The sequence below is a fragment of the Haliotis rufescens genome, unplaced genomic scaffold (assembly GCF_023055435.1).
Source record: "Haliotis rufescens isolate VD_foot unplaced genomic scaffold, xgHalRufe1.0.p SCAF_61, whole genome shotgun sequence".
Lineage (NCBI taxonomy): Eukaryota > Metazoa > Mollusca > Gastropoda > Lepetellida > Haliotidae > Haliotis > Haliotis rufescens.
The window spans coordinates 656,860-676,504 of NW_025964346.1; the positions used below are offsets into that span (position 1 = coordinate 656,860).

At 36.2% G+C, this 19,645-nt stretch overlaps 1 long non-coding RNA gene across 1 annotated transcript; it reads right to left on the reverse strand.

The window, feature by feature from the left end:
• Window positions 1–1,689: 1,689 nt before the first annotated feature.
• Window positions 1,690–15,057, reverse strand: LOC125375895. The gene is made up of 4 exons (XR_007218839.1): window positions 14,902–15,057; window positions 2,986–3,120; window positions 2,357–2,548; window positions 1,690–1,816 (listed from the first exon to the last, which is right to left on the reverse strand). It is a non-coding gene; the product is annotated as an uncharacterized LOC125375895 (long non-coding RNA).
• Between the last annotated feature and the right edge of the window lie 4,588 nt (window positions 15,058–19,645).

Sequence of the window (19,645 nt, forward strand, 5' to 3'; positions counted from 1 at the left end):
TGTATCAAAGCTTGGGGTGTTCAAAATGCCGCAAGGACGTCATAGATTTAAGCTGAGACTAAAGCCCTACATTAACATCTCTGTCCATGACGTACCCTTCGAGGTATCTACATTGCTGGTGAGTAGCCATGGCAGGCCATAGAAGCACACGCACTCTCACACATACCTGCGTGCGGTCTGGAAGAGAGAACATGGGGTGGGTGTGAATAGGGTTCAAGTTGTGCCTTAGTCATCATGTCGCACCTATAGCAGAGTACATGAATTATGTAGTGTTAATCATACTGGAGCGCAGGGACGTACGTGAATGTTGTACAGATACTCTGGTTCCTGTTTGTACTAAGGCGTATTGTTGGTGGCACTGATGCCTGGAGTACCAGGATAACAACCCGGCCTGACTCCCCCCATTTAAAGTGTAAGCTGTTGGCTTCCTTGTCCTGGGTGCACGGACGATGTCACAGCACAAGGATACTGAATACAATGTTCACCATAAAGCTTTCACAACTTTAAATGGTAGATATGATGAAGGCATTTCCAAATTTGGCCCAACAGCGTGTTTGTTCAGCTGAAGGCTAGTCTTGTCTTTGCGTGTCTTTGTGACGGGTGCCACCGGTGGAGCAGGCTACGTTTACCGTTTCGCGTACACGTAGTATCATCACTATTAGTAGAGATTATTAAACAGATGATATATGTCGGAACTATACCATGGACTTCATTCGTTAGCAGATAGTGTGTATGATTATGGAACAAACGTTTTATTTACAGTCAGTGTAGGCTTTCTGTTGGCTGGTATAATATATCCTAAGTATTACATGACGCCAGTGCCCTTTCCTAGTTTACGTGGCAGTCTGGACACGAAGACATCACGCCCCATATAATATGTTAATGACGACATTACATGAAAATGCTGTTCCAGTGTTTTATTGTTGTTATATAACAATGTTTGTCTTATATGTCTACATAATGAATGAAAACATTCGTATAAAGTCGGAATTTTATCTGTCCATGTTTGAAATCAACATATATTTCTTTCAATCACAACTGAACTAAATTCACCTATTACAATTCATACTAATATTTGTCATTTTAATGAATCCTTCTTTCACATATATTTTATCACTGGAACCTTTTACACACATAGAACACATTAACACAGAAACATGACTGAACAGATGCATATTCCCACTGTTACTTCATATTATGCCAATAACTATTTCAGACTTCCTTACAACTGTTAAAGTTTCCTTCTCTTTTAGATGTTTCAATTCTAATTTTAATTTAATTTTTAAACGTCAACGCCAGAGAATAAGAAGTCTCTATTATCTGCTGAAACAGATTCAGTGAGGCGTAAAGTGCAGGACAGTGCTGAGAAGCTATGAACAAGTCTGTGTCCTACTCCAATACTTAGCATCCTCCTCGGCGTTCCCAATCATCCCTATTGCAGTTCGGAGACGAAAGTGGGAGTTAAAGAATAGACGGATGCTGGCTTGTTGATGAACGGAGACAGTCTAACCATAACCTCACTAACATGCCCCGAGACAGAGGGTGCGGGGCCAAGCGGAGCTCAAGATACAAAAGTAGATGAGACACATAAATTAGGAGAGTCATGAAATTCAGTTCTGTGGAATTTCACAAATATAATATTTATAATCTTTACAGGATGCATCATTAGTCTTGTATTTCAAACCCCTGTGAAGGTCTGCACAGTTGCCATCTCCACTAGGTTGTCCAGGGCCCCACAGAAGAGATGCGGTGGTGTTGTCAAGCCACACCCACTCCTTCTCATCATCATCATATCGGGCGCCAATCCAAAATGACTCTGCAACAGCAACAACGGCAAATTGTTCATTATTTCAAGTTCCTGGTTGTATTACCCACTCTTAACCTAGGGATCAGTACTCATTATTCTGTATTATTTCTACATAACCACCAGCTACCTGTATATAATGCTGGGCATTGAATTTGTATTGAATTTGGAATGTATTTGAAAACGATGCAAATACACATCTAACTCGATTAAACATGTCATATCTATTTTCTGATCTTAAAAGATCACACTATCATTGATCCCATACCGTTACTATTGTCATTGAGTATACAGTTTTCTTTCGATAACGTTGCACAGAGAAGAACAAACATGACCTGAAGCTTTTAACTGAAGAAATCCATCTGTGAAATATGAGTCGATATTTTGCAGGGTCGGCAAATCATGGAATGCACCAAGTATCAATCGATGCTTATGATCAATCACGTAAGTGACACATCAGCCGTTGACAGCATCACGGATGGTCCATGTTGTCGAGTAGGATGATACACATCCATTACAATACACAGTACAACGATCGGAAATACTTCATACCTAACGCAAGTTGTTCCAGAAGCACCTTCAGTTTATCCTGTTTGCTCTTGGTGTCAGATCTAACTAGATGTCCGAGGCTGATGGTGCAGCTACTCTCAGCATCAGCCCAGTTCTGTTTCACTTGTGTTTCTATCCTGTAGCACAGGCCACTCCCAACATCATGTGTGTAGCCGACAGATGATGCACATGACACTGAAAGCAAGCAATCATTTGCTTTGTTTTGCTTATCAAAGCTATTGTTTACTTTCATTCACACTGACCCTGACACAGTGCATATATCATTGTATGTCACAGTCTGCAATATCTCAGCTTGACAAATTCTGCTGCAGATCATAGAAAGCAGGCACACGAGTCATGGCCAGAGTCGCCAGTGAAGGGCACGAAGATAATGTGCACGTTTCCCAATAACTACTTTTATTGCAGTCAGTTCCAAGTAATATGACCTGGCATAAAGTCTATATAACAGCTATACATCGTACCCAATGGGATGTCTACGTTTGTAAAATCAATTAAAATACTAACTACATTTAGTACATCACCAAAAGACTGTTGGACTTGATCATGTGAGCACGTTCAGTTTACTCGAGACGCCGTGATCAAGACAACACACACAGGGTAGATGTCTGTACCTGGGTCTTTGCGACATGTGTTTCCATCAGGGTGATGCCCAACGTCGCACCTACATGAACCCTCGTGACAGTTGGAGTTGTGCAGAGACTTGCAGTCCACGTCCAGATCACAGTCAGCCCCAATCGTAGACACAGCTGAAAGAGTGGGAATACTGTTTCAGTTCTCCATCGTCTGAAGAAACTTGTTTTTCCTAAACTCGACTTATCTCTTTGTGTATAAAATAGATATTAATATGCGAGCAAGTCTGTCAAATGCTGTTTACGAAACTCGACACACTTGCAAATGTAATACTTTCTTTATTATCCAGGGCTTTTCACGACAAACTTCGCATTTGATTACCGTATCTAAAATTAACTTGTAACGGATAGTGGGTGACAAGGTGTCAATACTAACAATGAGGTGAGTGGCATGGCTTTGCGGCCATCAAATAGTGCATGCATATGTACATATAATTTGCGTCTGTTCGTGGTTTGGAGAATAATATAAAATGATGGATTCATAACAGTTTGTATATAGCGTACATGATTTGTATAAGAGTAGAATTAAGGATTCAGGGGGAATTATGTAACGGAGGACATATAAAAGTTATATTACTGTTGAGGCGGTCACTTTCAACTCAACAATGTACTGACATTGTCTTCAATCAAGATCTCAAAGAAACAACATGGAAAACAGTTGCATGGTGAAAACAGAAACAAATAAATTTATATCATGAAGATATCTGTTCAACAGCAAAGTTCATCAAGAGCTCTACTCATCATCGGACGAGTCAATGGGGAAATATTGGATGATTCGATATTTCCTCACATGCCGCTAGTTAGTGCATGCTTCTTTACTGGAGCCAATGTTAATGTGAAATACACATCCATTGGAGTTCCTCAGTAAGGGGTTTTATGGCAGAGGTATAGTACTATAGTACTTAATGTCATTGAAGCTGCTGCTGTCCAGACTATCAGATAAGGCATCTGTACAAGTCACACAATGCTGTAGCGATACATTCATCAGGACACACCGCTACACATATACATACGCTTAAAATGAGCATTGTTCCTCATTACTTCCAACGGACATTTTGTTTCGTAGTATTTGGTTTCTAATTAGTTGTTAAAAAAACTCGGTATTCTGTTCTCATTACTTGGTAAACAACTAGTTTTTTTGTTTCACATGACATGTTAAAGAACACGGCATTTGGTTTCTAATGACTTTTAAAAAAACTTGATTTTTCTCAACACCTGTTAAAAAACCCGGTGCTTTTTTTCTCATTACATGTTAAACAACCAGGTGTTTCATATTGCGTGTGAAACATCTTAGTATTTTGTTTCTGAATACTTCGCAATCAACTCGGTATTTTGATTCTCATGACATGTTGAACAAAGGGGTATTTTGGTTCTGATTAACTGATCAACAACACGTTTTTCGGCTTATCATTTTATGTTAAGCAACAAACTTTCTTTCTAAATACTTTTAAACAACTCAGAATGTGTTTTCTCACTATTTGTTAAACAACTCAGTATTTGGTGTCTCATTACTACTAAAATATCGGGGTAAATTATTTTTCGTTAATTGTTGTTTTGTTTTAAACATATTTTATTGACATATATGGTCAACGGGATTGGGCAAAAGTTATCCAACTTAGGTGGCCCTTTCCCTACTCTATATGTACAGACATTGATTATACATATATATACACATATACATACACACATACATATACATACGTATACAGAAATACAAACATATACACATAATCATATATACACACAATCATACATACTCATACGTACATACATACACATAGTCAGATACATATACACTTATTACAAAGATAAGTAACAAAGAGAAATATATTTACACAAGAACATAAACATAATGTTTGCAAGAGTAACATAGACAGTCATGCATAAGAATTGTCTATAGACACAGTTTACTTGTATATACACATTAATCCAAAATACATGCAAAACTACATATATAATTACATAATCATACATACACTTATGTACATGTACACATATGCATACCTACACACACTACATGTACATAAATACACATATACCCTTGAATACGCATGCATACATATATATACATACACATATTTACACACATACACCAGGATATATATACCCGGAACATTATGTTTACAGAAGGAGACAGAGATACACATGTATTCATATACATGCATGCAGTTTATTCACTGATGGCGTAATTAATAATAAATGGTCGCAGAGCGATATTCTGTATTAATAATAAAGGGTTACTCGAATCTATTAGTCGACAGTATATATTTTTGAACGCTGTTGAAGATGAGGTTATTGTGACTTTCAGATAGGGATACATCACCGTAGAGAATATTTTGTATTGTACATTTAGTTCCAGCTTTTATAATGTTAGCGAACATGATATTTCTGGGAATAGTGTAATTGGGACATTCAAGAAAAAAGTGTATGTTGTTTTCACATGGGTTTCCACAAGAGCAGGACAAAGTATCAGATAAATTTACTTTAAAGAGGTCTGCATTTAGGGAACTGCAAGAATGCCTTAGGCGTGTATGTAAAATATTAGCTCTACGGTTGCCGATTGAGAAGTATGGAGGTGGAGCTGTAATGGTTGTTTTAATCATGTGTTTAAAATTTGATAATGATGTTGCACTTCTGTATTAAGGGGGTAACTCATTCCATAATTTGATTGAAGAAGGTATAAATGATTGTTGGTATGTGACTGTTCGTGCTTGCGGCGAATTCAGATTATTCTGATTTCGTAACTCATATCTACTAAAAGTTGATACTTTGGGTGGTAACATGTCATGTAAATACGATGGGCATAGGTTATTAACAATACTGTAGATTGTGCAGAGTTTTTTATTTGACCTCCTATAAGATAGTGATTCCCATCCTGTCTCAAAATATAAACTCGATCTTGAGGAGAATTTAGGGAGACCTGTCACTATGCGAGCGGCTTCGAGTTGAATAATTTCCATGGTTAATTGTTACACAACTAGTTGTTATGTTTTTCATTACTCGCCTAAACAGCAGGTATTTGGTACATAATTTCTTGTTGAAAACTTCGGTATTTTGTTTCTCACTACTTATAAAACAACTCGGTATTTTGTTTCTCACTACTTATAAAACAACTCGGTATTTTGTTTCTCACTACTTATAAAACAACTCGGTATTTTGTTTCTCACTACTTATAAAACAACTCGGTATTTTGTTTCTCACTATTTATAAAACAACTCGGTATTTTCTTTCTCACTACTTATAAAACAACTCGGTATTTTGTTTCTCACTACTTATAAAACAACTCGGTATTTTGTTTCTCACTACGTATAAAACAACTCGGTAGTTTGTTTCTCACTACTTATAAAACAACTCGGTAGTTTGTTTCTCACTACTTATAAAACAACTCGGTATTTTCTTTCTCACTACTTATAAAACAACTCGGTATTTAGTTTCTCACTACTTATAAAACAACTTGGTATTTTCTTTCTCACTACTTATAAAACAACTCGGTATTTTCTTTCTTACTACTTATAAAACAACTCAGTATTTTCTTTCTCACTACTTATAAACAACTCGGTATTTTGTTTCTCACTACTTATAAAACAACTCGGTATTTTGTTTCTCACTACTTATAAAACAACTCGGTATTTTGTTTCTCACTACTTATAAAACAACTCGGTATTTTGTTTCTCACTACTTATAAAACAACTCGGTAGTTTGTTTCTCACTACTTATAAAACAACTCGGTATTTTGTTTCTCACTACTTATAAAACAACTCGGTATTTTGTTTCTCACTACTTATAAAACAACTCGGTATTTTGTTTCTCACTACTTATAAAACAACTCGGTATTCTGTTTCTCACTACGTATAAAACAACTCGGTATTTTGTTTCTCACTACTTGTAAAACAACTCGGTATTTTGTTTCTCACTACGTATAAAACAACTCGGTATTTGGTTTCTCACTACTTATAAAACAACTCGGTATTTTGTTTCTCACTACTTATAAAACAACTCGGTATTTTGTTTCTCACTACTTATAAAACAACTCGGTATTTTGTTTCTCACTACTTATAAAACAACTCGGTATTTTGTTTCTCACTACTTATAAAACAACTCGGTATTTTGTTTCTCACTACGTATAAAACAACTCGGTATTTTGTTTCTCACTACTTATAAAACAACTCGGTATTTGGTTTCTCACTACGTATAAAACAACTCGGTATTTTGTTTCTCACTACTTATAAAACAACTCGGTATTTGGTTTCTCACTACGTATAAAACAACTCGGTATTTTGTTTCTCACTACTTATAAAACAACTCGGTATTTTCTTTCTCACTACGTATAAAACAACTCGGTATTTTGTTTCTCACTACTTATAAAACAACTCGGTATTTTCTTTCTCACTACTTATAAAACAACTCGGTATTTTGTTTCTCACTACTTATAAAACAACCCGGTATTTTGTTTCTCACTACTTATAAAACAACTCGGTATTTTGTTTCTCACTACTTATAAAACAACTCGGTATTTTGTTTCTCACTACTTATAAAACAACTCGGTATTTTGTTTCTCACTACTTATAAAACAACTCGGTATTTTGTTTCTCACTACTTATAAAACAACTCGGTATTTTCTTTCTCACTACTTATAAAACAACTCGGTATTTTGTTTCTCACTACTTGTAAAACAACTCGGTATTTTGTTTCTCACTACTTGTAAAACAACTCGGTATTTTGTTTCTCACTACGTATAAAACAACTCGGTATTTTGTTTCTCACTACTTATAAAACAACTCGGTATTTTGTTTCTCACTACGTATAAAACAACTCGGTATTTGGTTTCTCACTACTTATAAAACAACTCGGTATTTTGTTTCTCACTACTTATAAAACAACTCGGTATTTTCTTTCTCACTACTGATAAAACAACTCGGTATTTTGTTTCTCACTATTTATAAAACAACTCGGTATTTTGTTTCTCACTACTTATAAAACAACTCGGTATTTTGTTTCTCACTACTTATATAACAACTCTGTATTTTGTTTCTCACTACGTATAAAACAACTTGGTAGTTTGTTTCTCACTACTTATAAAACAACTCGGTGTTTTGTTTCTCACTACTTATATAACAACTCGGTATTTTGTTTCTCACTACGTATAAAACAACTCGGTAGTTTCTTTCTCACTACTTATAAAACAACTCGGTAGTTTGTTTCTCACTACTTATAAAACAACTCGGTGTTTTGTTTCTCACTACTTATAAAACAACTCGGTATTTTGTTTCTCACTACGTATAAAACAAATCACTATTTTCTTTCTCACTACTTATAAAACAACTCGGTATTTTGTTTCTCACTACTTATAAAACAACTCGGTATTTTCTTTCTCACTACTTATAAAACAACTCGGTGTTTTGTTTCTCACTACTTATAAAACAACTCGGTATTTTGTTTCTCGTTACGTATAAAACAACTCGGTATTTTCTTTCTCACTACTTATAAAACAACTCGGTATTTTGTTTCTCACTACTTATAAAACATCTCGGTATTTTGTTTCTCGTTACGTATAAAACAACTCGGTATTTTCTTTCTCACTACTTATAAAACAACTCGTTATTTTGTTTCTCACTACTTATAAAACAACTCGGTATTTTGTTTCTCACTACTTATAAAACAACTCGTTATTTTGTTTCTCACTACTTATAAAACAACTCGGTATTTTGTTTCTCACTACTTATAAAACAACTCGGTAGTTTGTTTCTCACTACTTGTCAAACAACTCAGTATTTTGTTTCTCACTACTTGTCAAACAACTCGGTATTTTGTTTCTCACTACTTATGAAACAACTCGGTAGTTTGTTTCTCACTACTTATAAAACAACTCGGTATTTTCTTTCTCACTACTTATAAAACAACTCGGTATTTTGTTTCTCACTACTTATAAAACAACTCGGTATTTTGTTTCTCACTACTTGTCAAACAACTCGGTATTTTGTTTCTCACTACTTATAAAACAACTCGGTATTTTGTTTCTCACTACTTATAAAATTACTCGGTATTTTGTTTCTCATTACTTATAAAACAAATCGGTATTTTGTTTCTCACTACTTGTCAAACAACTCGGTATTTTGTTTCTCACTACTTATAAAACAACTCGGTATTTTGTTTCTCACTACTTATAAAACATCTCAGTATTTTGTTTCTCACTACTTATAAAACAACTCGGTATTTTGTTTCTCACTACTTGTAAAACAACTCGGTATTTTGTTTCTCACTACTTGTAAAACAACTCGGTATTTTGTTTCTCACTACGTATAAAACAACTCGGTATTTTGTTTCTCACTACTTATAAAACAACTCGGTATTTTGTTTCTCACTACGTATAAAACAACTCGGTATTTGGTTTCTCACTACTTATAAAACAACTCGGTATTTTGTTTCTCACTACTTATAAAACAACTCGGTATTTTCTTTCTCACTACTGATAAAACAACTCGGTATTTTGTTTCTCACTATTTATAAAACAACTCGGTATTTTGTTTCTCACTACTTATAAAACAACTCGGTATTTTGTTTCTCACTACTTATATAACAACTCGGTATTTTGTTTCTCACTACGTATAAAACAACTTGGTAGTTTGTTTCTCACTACTTATAAAACAACTCGGTGTTTTGTTTCTCACTACTTATATAACAACTCGGTATTTTGTTTCTCACTACGTATAAAACAACTCGGTAGTTTCTTTCTCACTACTTATAAAACAACTCGGTAGTTTGTTTCTCACTACTTATAAAACAACTCGGTGTTTTGTTTCTCACTACTTATAAAACAACTCGGTATTTTGTTTCTCACTACGTATAAAACAAATCACTATTTTCTTTCTCACTACTTATAGAACAACTCGGTATTTTGTTTCTCACTACTTATAAAACAACTCGGTATTTTCTTTCTCACTACTTATAAAACAACTCGGTGTTTTGTTTCTCACTACTTATAAAACAACTCGGTATTTTGTTTCTCGTTACGTATAAAACAACTCGGTATTTTCTTTCTCACTACTTATAAAACAACTCGGTATTTTGTTTCTCACTACTTATAAAACATCTCGGTATTTTGTTTCTCGTTACGTATAAAACAACTCGGTATTTTCTTTCTCACTACTTATAAAACAACTCGTTATTTTGTTTCTCACTACTTATAAAACAACTCGGTATTTTGTTTCTCACTACTTATAAAACAACTCGGTATTTTGTTTCTCACTACTTATAAAACAACTCGGTATTTTGTTTCTCACTACTTATAAAACAACTCGGTAGTTTGTTTCTCACTACTTGTCAAACAACTCAGTATTTTGTTTCTCACTACTTGTCAAACAACTCGGTATTTTGTTTCTCACTACTTATGAAACAACTCGGTAGTTTGTTTCTCACTACTTATAAAACAACTCGGTATTTTCTTTCTCACTACTTATAAAACAACTCGGTATTTTGTTTCTCACTACTTATAAAACAACTCGGTATTTTGTTTCTCACTACTTGTCAAACAACTCGGTATTTTGTTTCTCACTACTTATAAAACAACTCGGTATTTTGTTTCTCACTACTTATAAAATTACTCGGTATTTTGTTTCTCATTACTTATAAAACAAATCGGTATTTTGTTTCTCACTACTTGTCAAACAACTCGGTATTTTGTTTCTCACTACTTATAAAACAACTCGGTATTTTGTTTCTCACTACTTATAAAACATCTCAGTATTTTGTTTCTCACTACTTATAAAGCAACTCTGTATTTGTTTTCGCATTGCATGTGAAACAAGAAGGGGTTTTTTTTCTTATAACATGTCAAAATCTAGATTTTCCTTCTCATTAATTGTTAAAGACCTAATTATTGCTTCTCATTACTTGTTTAAACAATAGGTATTTGGTTTCCCACATCTTGTTACACTGCTCGGTATTTGGTTTCTCATTACTTGTGAAACAACCCAAAATTTGGTTTCCCTTCCCTTGTTAAACAAGTAGGTGGTTTGTTTCTGATTACTTGTCAAAACAACTAGGTGTTTGGTTTCTGAATGCGTTTGAAAAATAAAGGTGTTTTGTTTCTGATTTCTTGTCAGAACAACTAGGTATTTTATAGACACAATTTTTATGGATAACAACTTCTTTAATACTGTGAAAAGCGACGTTTCGGTATAGATCCTTATACCATTGTCAAGCAGTCTATACCGAAAAGTCGCTTTTCACAGTATTAAAGAAGTTGTTATCCATATATATATATATATTGATAAAATAAATAAAAAAAATAAAAATAAATAAAAAGAATTGTGTCTATCTTGTCATCCGTCAACTTCTAAGTAATGCCTATTAAACAAAATTTAACTAGGTATTTTGTTTCTCATTATTTGTTAAACAACAGTTACTTGTTATTTGGTTTCACATTACTAGTTAAACAACTAGCTACATGTATTTGGTTTCTTTAACCTGTGAAAGTAATTGGTATTTTGTTTATCATAACTTGTTAAACAAATCTGTATTTGGATTCTTATGACTTCTGAAAAAAACTGCACCTGGTTGTATCAAACCGTCATAAACTATTGTTTGTCTGCATTAAACCCTAATGATTCATTTAATTATAAATGGACTATTAGCTAATGGCATAATTAAAATCAATTGTATCAAACGTTTAATGGCACATGATTATCTAATGATGCCTTAATGTAAGTGGTTTCATTAACCCTTCATTAAATTCGGGGTTTCCCCAAAACGTTCCCAACATTCCCTGGCGTAAATACGTATGCGTTACTTCGGGTCATCTGTCAAAATGGCATCGAATCAACCTAAACCTAATAATAGAAACAACAATTTCAAAAGCTACGAAATCCATCTATTAGCCGAGTTGATGGAGTAACACACCTCCATACGTTACAGTAAGTTGTGTAGCACCGTTACCAGCGAAAGAAAATAAAGCTGTTTGGGCAGAGATAACTTTCAAAGTTAACGCTCCCGGTGTTTGTCATCGTACAAGAAAAGAAATAAATACAAAATAGACGGACGTACACCGGTCGGCCAAAAGAGAATTCAACAACAGACAGATGGACATGAGGACGAACAGGGGAGGGCCCTGTATTGCCCCACTTTCAATGACGAGTGAAAAGATAGTCGACATTTACAAGGAGGGTCCCAGTTTCTCTGGACTCATGGGCAGCAAATAGGACGATCTAGTGATGCAAATGGGCATGTCGCCTGCATTCAATAAAACATCGATACACAAACTGTTGTAAGTGTTAAAAAGTAGCTTATACAACCTTGAACAAGGCCATGTGCTGTCGGATATTGCACATGATTTGATGATCATTTATCAAGAGAAAAAGTAAAAAGAAAACATTTAACCAACCTTCGTAACAACTCTTTTAATGAGATTGGCACTTGTGCTAAAATACAATTACATTTGTAATGGTATGTCCCATCCCCCTATTCCCCTATTCAAGACCCAAAAGCTCATGTTATGTTTTTCAAATCTTCGTCTCCAAATGAACATTTTATGATTGTGAAGAATTTATACTATTCAAATGAAATTTTATTATGACAACGAAAATAACGTTGAAAATATGTCTCATTATAGCAAACTTATTTATCTTCGACGTGGTTGAAGGCTTAAAATAGGCGTGGTTTCAAACACAAATTTATCATACAATTCTAATATATCCTTCATTTGGTTATAAGGCCAATGATAATAACCCCGGTGCCAACGTGAGTAACAGAAAAACACTTTTACAACCAGAATGTTTTTGACTATTAAAGGCTGAAGATTTTTTGATTTTTTTTATCTACAATTTCATCATTTGTCATGAGTTGGAATAAATATTTCTGTGGAATATTCACGGCTTGAGATCATAAGCTGTGACTGATGTACTATATCTTTGTTAAACAACGATTTCAGTAATTACAACATTTTCGAATGTAAGGCTAAATGATCTCTATACGTTGACGTTTCTCAGGTGGCATTCCGGCTTGTTTTAAACATCATTCGTCACAATATTTTGAACGAGTTTACTCCCTTTGGGACGATTTTCCTTTTTTGCAGAATTAAGGATGAATTACATCTACCCTGAGGGTTCTCCAGTATATGCTAATGAGGAGGGCAGTGGTGTAGACAAGTTAGAACGCCATTTCATACATATTCTCCATGATTATGGTGACTTGTGAAAATTGATCTTATGTGGAGATTTTAATGCAAGGACTTGTCAGGAATTAGATTATTTGATAGATGATGAAATGGATTTTCTACCTATTGATAACGAATACACTTCACATGAATTTTACCAAGAACGATGTGTCAGTGATTTTCATATAAACAACTATGGTAGAGCCTTACTTGACCTGTGTAAGTTACTTGGGGTTCACCATCGTTAATGGTAGGACAAAATCAGATGGTCCAGGTAATCTTACTTTCATTTCTCACACAGAAAGTAGTACTGTAGATTATTACATTGTTTCATCGAGTTTATTTGAATCTGTTACAGATATGTCAGTGGCTGAACGAACCGACTCAGATCACTTGCCTTTTGTCTGTCACTTCAAAGATTTTACTCCTTGTTCTTTTCAACAAAATAATAATGTCAACGCTGCATCTGCCTCATTAACCCCTGTACCAAAATATAGACTTCCTCCTGATCCAGTTGTTTCCTACCACCTCCATCTCGGTAATACCTTAAGTGGAGAAATGTTTAATGAGTTTGCAGTTATTTTGAATGATAACCTTAACGCAACAGTGACTAAGCTCACCAACATTGTGATATGTTGTGCTACAAGTGCTGGCGCTGTTTGTTCTTGGTCCAGTACATGTCGTTTATCTCAGCAAGCCTGGTTTGACAGCGAGTGTCAGAATATGAAATCTAGAAAGTATTTATATCTCAACAACTTCAGAAATCATAAGTATGATTTGAACCTGCACAGATATATAAGTGCAAAAGCAGAATTTAAAAAGATTTGTGAACCTAAGAAGAAACTGTATGACATAAAAGTGAGTGAAGAAATTAAGTTAGCAGCACATTATGGAGATTGTAAAACGTTTTGGAAAATACTTAACAAGTCGTTACGTAAAAAATCACCCGACAGTAAAAAACTCCTAATGTATGGCTTCCATATTTTCAGAATTTATTGAATTCGATTTGCATGACGGCCAAAACAGAATTTGATCTATTAATATCTGATATTTTAGATACTCATATGTGTGATGAATGTAATGATCTTCCATCAAAGGGAATATTGTTATCTGGTGAGATCACAGAACAAGAAGTGAGGGAAGCATTACAATGTCTTAAAAATGGTAAGTCGTCAGGCGTTGATGGAGTCCCACCAGAATTTTACAAAATATCAGGAGATTTTTTGATACCATATTTGTTTTTTTATTCAATAAAATCCTTGATACAGGTATTTTCCCCGATGCATGGAATATTGGAATGATAATGTCTTTATACAAATCAGGAAATGTCAGTCAACCAAACAATGACAGAGGTCTGGAGGACTAACCACCTGAAACGTGTTACAACTCCCTCTTTGATCCAGGGATTTTAAACAGAATTATTTCATATTTGCAGTATAACCCTCTGCCATTCCATCGAGGGTCAGTACGATCTCTCTACCAGACAGTATCTCACGTGGCAGCACCTCTAATCACTTTCATCAGATTGGACCCGATTATGACCCTTGACCTGTCAGCACTTGCATCATTACGTTTTCATAAACTGAATTAACTGACCAATACACTCACTGACATTTATTTAAATCATAATATTAGAGACTGATATGGCGATGACGAAATATAATATTAAGGTGTAATAAAGTTTGATTCCGAAAGGTCCAAACGGCGTTATTTATATGTTTTTTTAAGAAACTAAAATTCATACTCACGTTTATCAGTCTGGAAAAGCTGATACCCAGGGACAGCAGCTGACGTCACATCAACGTTTTTAAAACGTTCTCTGAGAGTGACACAGGTTTGCCCATCAGGATAGAGTTGAACACTTAAACAGTACTTATCTCTGCCACATTCAGCAAAACATTCGATCTTGCTCAGATTTGCGAAAATCTGTATTTCTGACTGTGATATCTTCCTCCCGTCGTACTCCTTAAGGTGTCGCGCATGCACAGACGTGCAGGCCTCGGAGGCTGCACCATGTGTGAGCATGGTGAGACCAGCTGAGTTGATGCAGATGAAGAGGAGCCCGAGGAGAGACAACATCTGCAGGATCTGGGGTTAGAAAATAGCCAAATCCTTTCTTGAAACAAATGAACGGTTTCACACCAACATTACTTTGAAAGAATTACAATAAAGTTGGGTATTGGTATGTTGGCTTCATGTCGGCAGCTGCTCTTATGTCACGTAACAACCTCAGTTATACAGAAAATCAATAACGGGATGCGCAGAAGACAACATTGATGCAAACAGTAGGAAACGATGAATAGTAATAAGGTTGTCGTTATACATTGACTCCTTATGACAAGTACATTATTGCTTTTGACAAATGAAGACAAATCAATCACTCCTGTAGAATTTATTCAAATGTCAAATGATCTTTGTTCTTTTGAATGATTCCTAACGTCCTGCTTTATATCACCATCTTGTTATCCACTCCGAATACAACCATGGTGTTGTCCCCTTCCTATATCACCATGAAGTTGTCCCCACCCTATATCACCATGATGTTGTCCTTGTCATATATATCCATGATGTTGTCCCTGTCATATATCACCATGATGTTGTCACCACCCTATATCACCATAATGTTTTCCCCACCCTATAGCACCATGATGTTGTCCCAACCCTATATCACCTTGGTGTTGTCCCCACCCTATATAACCATGATGTTGTCCCCACCCTATATCACCATGATGTTGTCCCCTCCCTATATCACCATGATGTTGTCCCCACCCTATATGACCATGATATTGTCCCCACCCTATATCACCATGATGTTGTCCCCACCCTATACCGCCATGATGTTGTCCCCGCTCAACACCACCAACTACTTGTCCCCGCCCTATACCGCCATGATGTTGTTCCCGCTCTATATCACAATGATGTTGTCCATGTCATATATCATCATGATGTTGTCCCCACCCTATATCACCATCATGTTGTCCCTTTCCTATATGACCATCTTGCTGTCCCCGCTCTATATCACCATCTTGTTGTCCACGCCCTAAATCATCATTTTGTTGACCCGCCCTATGTCACCATCGTGTTGTCCATGCCCTTTACCACCATCTTGTTGTCCCATCCCTATACCACCATGATGCTGTCCCCGCTATACACCACCATCTTGTGGTCCCCGCCCTATATCAACATCTTGTTTTTTCCCCCCGCTCTACAAGACCATTTGGTTATCCCCGCTTGATATCACTATCTTGTGGTCCCCGCTCTTTACCACCATCTTGTTATCCCCGCTCTCTATCACCATGATATTTGCCCCGCTCTATAACATAATGATGTAGACCCCGCCATACACAGCCATCTTGTTGTCCCCGTTCTATACCACCATCCTGTTGTCCCCGCTCTACAACACCATGATGTTGACCTCGCCATGTTCCGCAATCTTGTTGTCCCCGCTCTACACCACCATCTTGTTGTCTCCGCTCTACAACACCATGATGTTGAGCCTCGCCATGTTCCGCCATCTTGTTGTCCCCGCTCTACACCACCATCTTGTTGTCCCCGCTCTACAACACCATGATGTTGACCCCGCCATGTTCCACCATCTTGTTGTCTCCGCTCTATATCACCATCTTGTTGTCCCCGCTCTACAACACCATGATGTTGACCTCGTCATATACCACCATGATGTTGACCCCGACATGTTCCACCATCTTGTTGTCCCCGCTCTATATCACCATCTTGTTGTCCCCGCTCTACAACACCATGATGTTGACCTCGTCATATACCACCATGATGTTGACCCCGCCATGTTCCACCATCTTGTTGTCCCCGCTCTATATCACCATCTTGTTGTCCCCGCTCTACAACACCATGATGTTGACCTCGTCATATACCACCATGATGTTGACCCCGCCATGTTCCACCATCTTGTTGTCCCCGCTCTATATCACCATCTTGTTGTCCCCGCTCTGTAACATCATGACCTTGTCCCCGCCGTAAACATCTATGATGTTGTCCCACACACGTACAACATACTTTATCACCACTGACCTAGAACTAACGATCTGTAGTTACACAAGGGGTCTTAACTGCATCCTCCCTGCAGCCACACAATGAACATGTTCACGTTGTGATAACGTTATGTTCACGTTGTGATAACGTTATGTTCACGTTGTGATAACGTCATGTTCACGTTGTGATAACGTTATGTTCACGTTGTGATAACGTTATGTTCACGTTGTGATAACGTTATGTTTACGTTGTGATAACGTTATGTTCACGTTGTGATAACGTTATGTTCACGTTGTGATAACGTTATGTTTACGTTGTGATAACGTTATGTTCACGTTGTGATAACGTTATGTTCACGTTGTGATAACGTTATGTTCACGTTGTGATAACGTTATGTTCACGTTGTGATAACGTTATGTTTACGTTGTGATAACGTTATGTTCACGTTGTGATAACGTTATGTTCACGTTGTGATAACGTTATGTTCACGTTGTGATAACGTTATGTTCACGTTGTGATAACGTTATGTTCACGTTGTGATAACGTTATGTTTACGTTGTGATAGCGTTATGTTTACGTTGTGATAACGTTATGTTCACGTTGTGATAACGTTATGTTCACGTTGTGATAACGTTATGTTCACGTTGTGATAACGTTATGTTTACGTTGTGATAACGTTATGTTCACGTTGTGATAACGTTATGTTCACGTTGTGATAACGTTATGTTCACGTTGTGATAACGTTATGTTTACGTTGTGATAACGTTATGTTCACGTTGTGATAACGTTATGTTTACGTTGTGGTAACGTTATGTTTTTACGTTGTGATAGCGTTATGTTTACGTTGTGGTAACGTTATGTTTACGTTGTGATAACGTTATGTTCACGTTGTGGTAACGTTATGTTCACGTTGTGATAACGTTATGTTTACGTTGTGATAACGTTATGTTCACGTTGTGATAACGTTATGTTCACGTTGTGATAACGTTATGTTCACGTTGTGATAACGTTATGTTCACGTTGTGATAACGTTATGTTTACGTTGTGATAACGTTATGTTCACGTTGTGATAACGTTATGTTTACGTTGTGGTAACGTTATGTTTTTACGTTGTGATAGCGTTATGTTTACGTTGTGGTAACGTTATGTTTACGTTGTGATAACGTTATGTTCACGTTGTGGTAACGTTATGTTTACGTTGTGGTAACGTTATGTTTACATTGTGATAACGTTATGTTCACGTTGTGATAACGTTATGTTCACGTTGTGATAACGTTATGTTCACGTTGTGATAACGTTATGTTTACGTTGTGATAACGTTATGTTCACGTTGTGATAACGTTATGTTTACGTTGTGGTAACGTTATGTTTTTACGTTGTGATAGCGTTATGTTTACGTTGTGGTAACGTTATGTTTACGTTGTGATAACGTTATGTTCACGTTGTGATAACGTTATGTTCACGTTGAGATAACGTTATGTTTACGTTGTGGTAACGTCAAGGATATTACAGCCATATAACGTTATTCTGTGGACTCCCATTTATGTTGTCACAACGTTGTGGGCTAGCGTTATAACACGTCATATTTACGTCGTCACAACGTTAGGATAACGTTGTATTTTACGTTGTTGGAACGAGGTATTTTTACGTTGTGGGAACGTTGTATGTTTAGGTAGTGGGAACTTTGTATGTTACGTTGAGGCAGTGTTATAATACTACGTCCCTACAACGTTATTCTGGGAACTACCATGGACGTTGTCACAAGGACGTTAAATAACTGTGTGTTAGAAGGATGAAATGCGTTGTGACAACGTTATCTCATGAAAATACCAAGCGAAAATGTTATAAAAACATCCCAAAAACATTTCGTGACGTGTTCCGGAAATGTTTTGGAATATGCTTTAGTCACGTGAATGTCTATGATTCGAGGTTCCCTTTACCAATGTTTTGAAACCAGAGCGTCGAAAAGCCCAGTTGACAAAACAGTAAGGTCGTGTTCAAAACGTTAAAACACCACTCAGCTGTTAACTAGATACATAAGACTACAACAAATAGTCAGACACCATTACCCTTTAGGCTTGTGCTACAGGAAACAAAATGAAAAATGGCAGACATGGTAAGGGGTTGACCAGTTGATATTCTGGGGAGGGTCGGGGCCTGGAATTTTGTGGAAAAATGAATTGTCGCGGAAAATTCTTGACAAAAATAATTATGTTTTAGACTGGTGAAAAAACGAAATTGTCTGCCCTAAAATGGCATAAATCTGGTTGCAATGTGCTTATCTTCAGGCTCATAGAGTTAAATATAAACATATATCTGGTTTTGTAGTTAAAAATATGAAATCTTCATTGGTCAGTCGCTAATCAAGTTTTGATTGTATATCTTCAACTTTCAGGCATGCAACGTCACCCCATTCAACAAAGAACGTCAAGACATTTTTGTGTGGATATTTAAATATTTTTAGATAATTAGCAATTTGTCGAAATT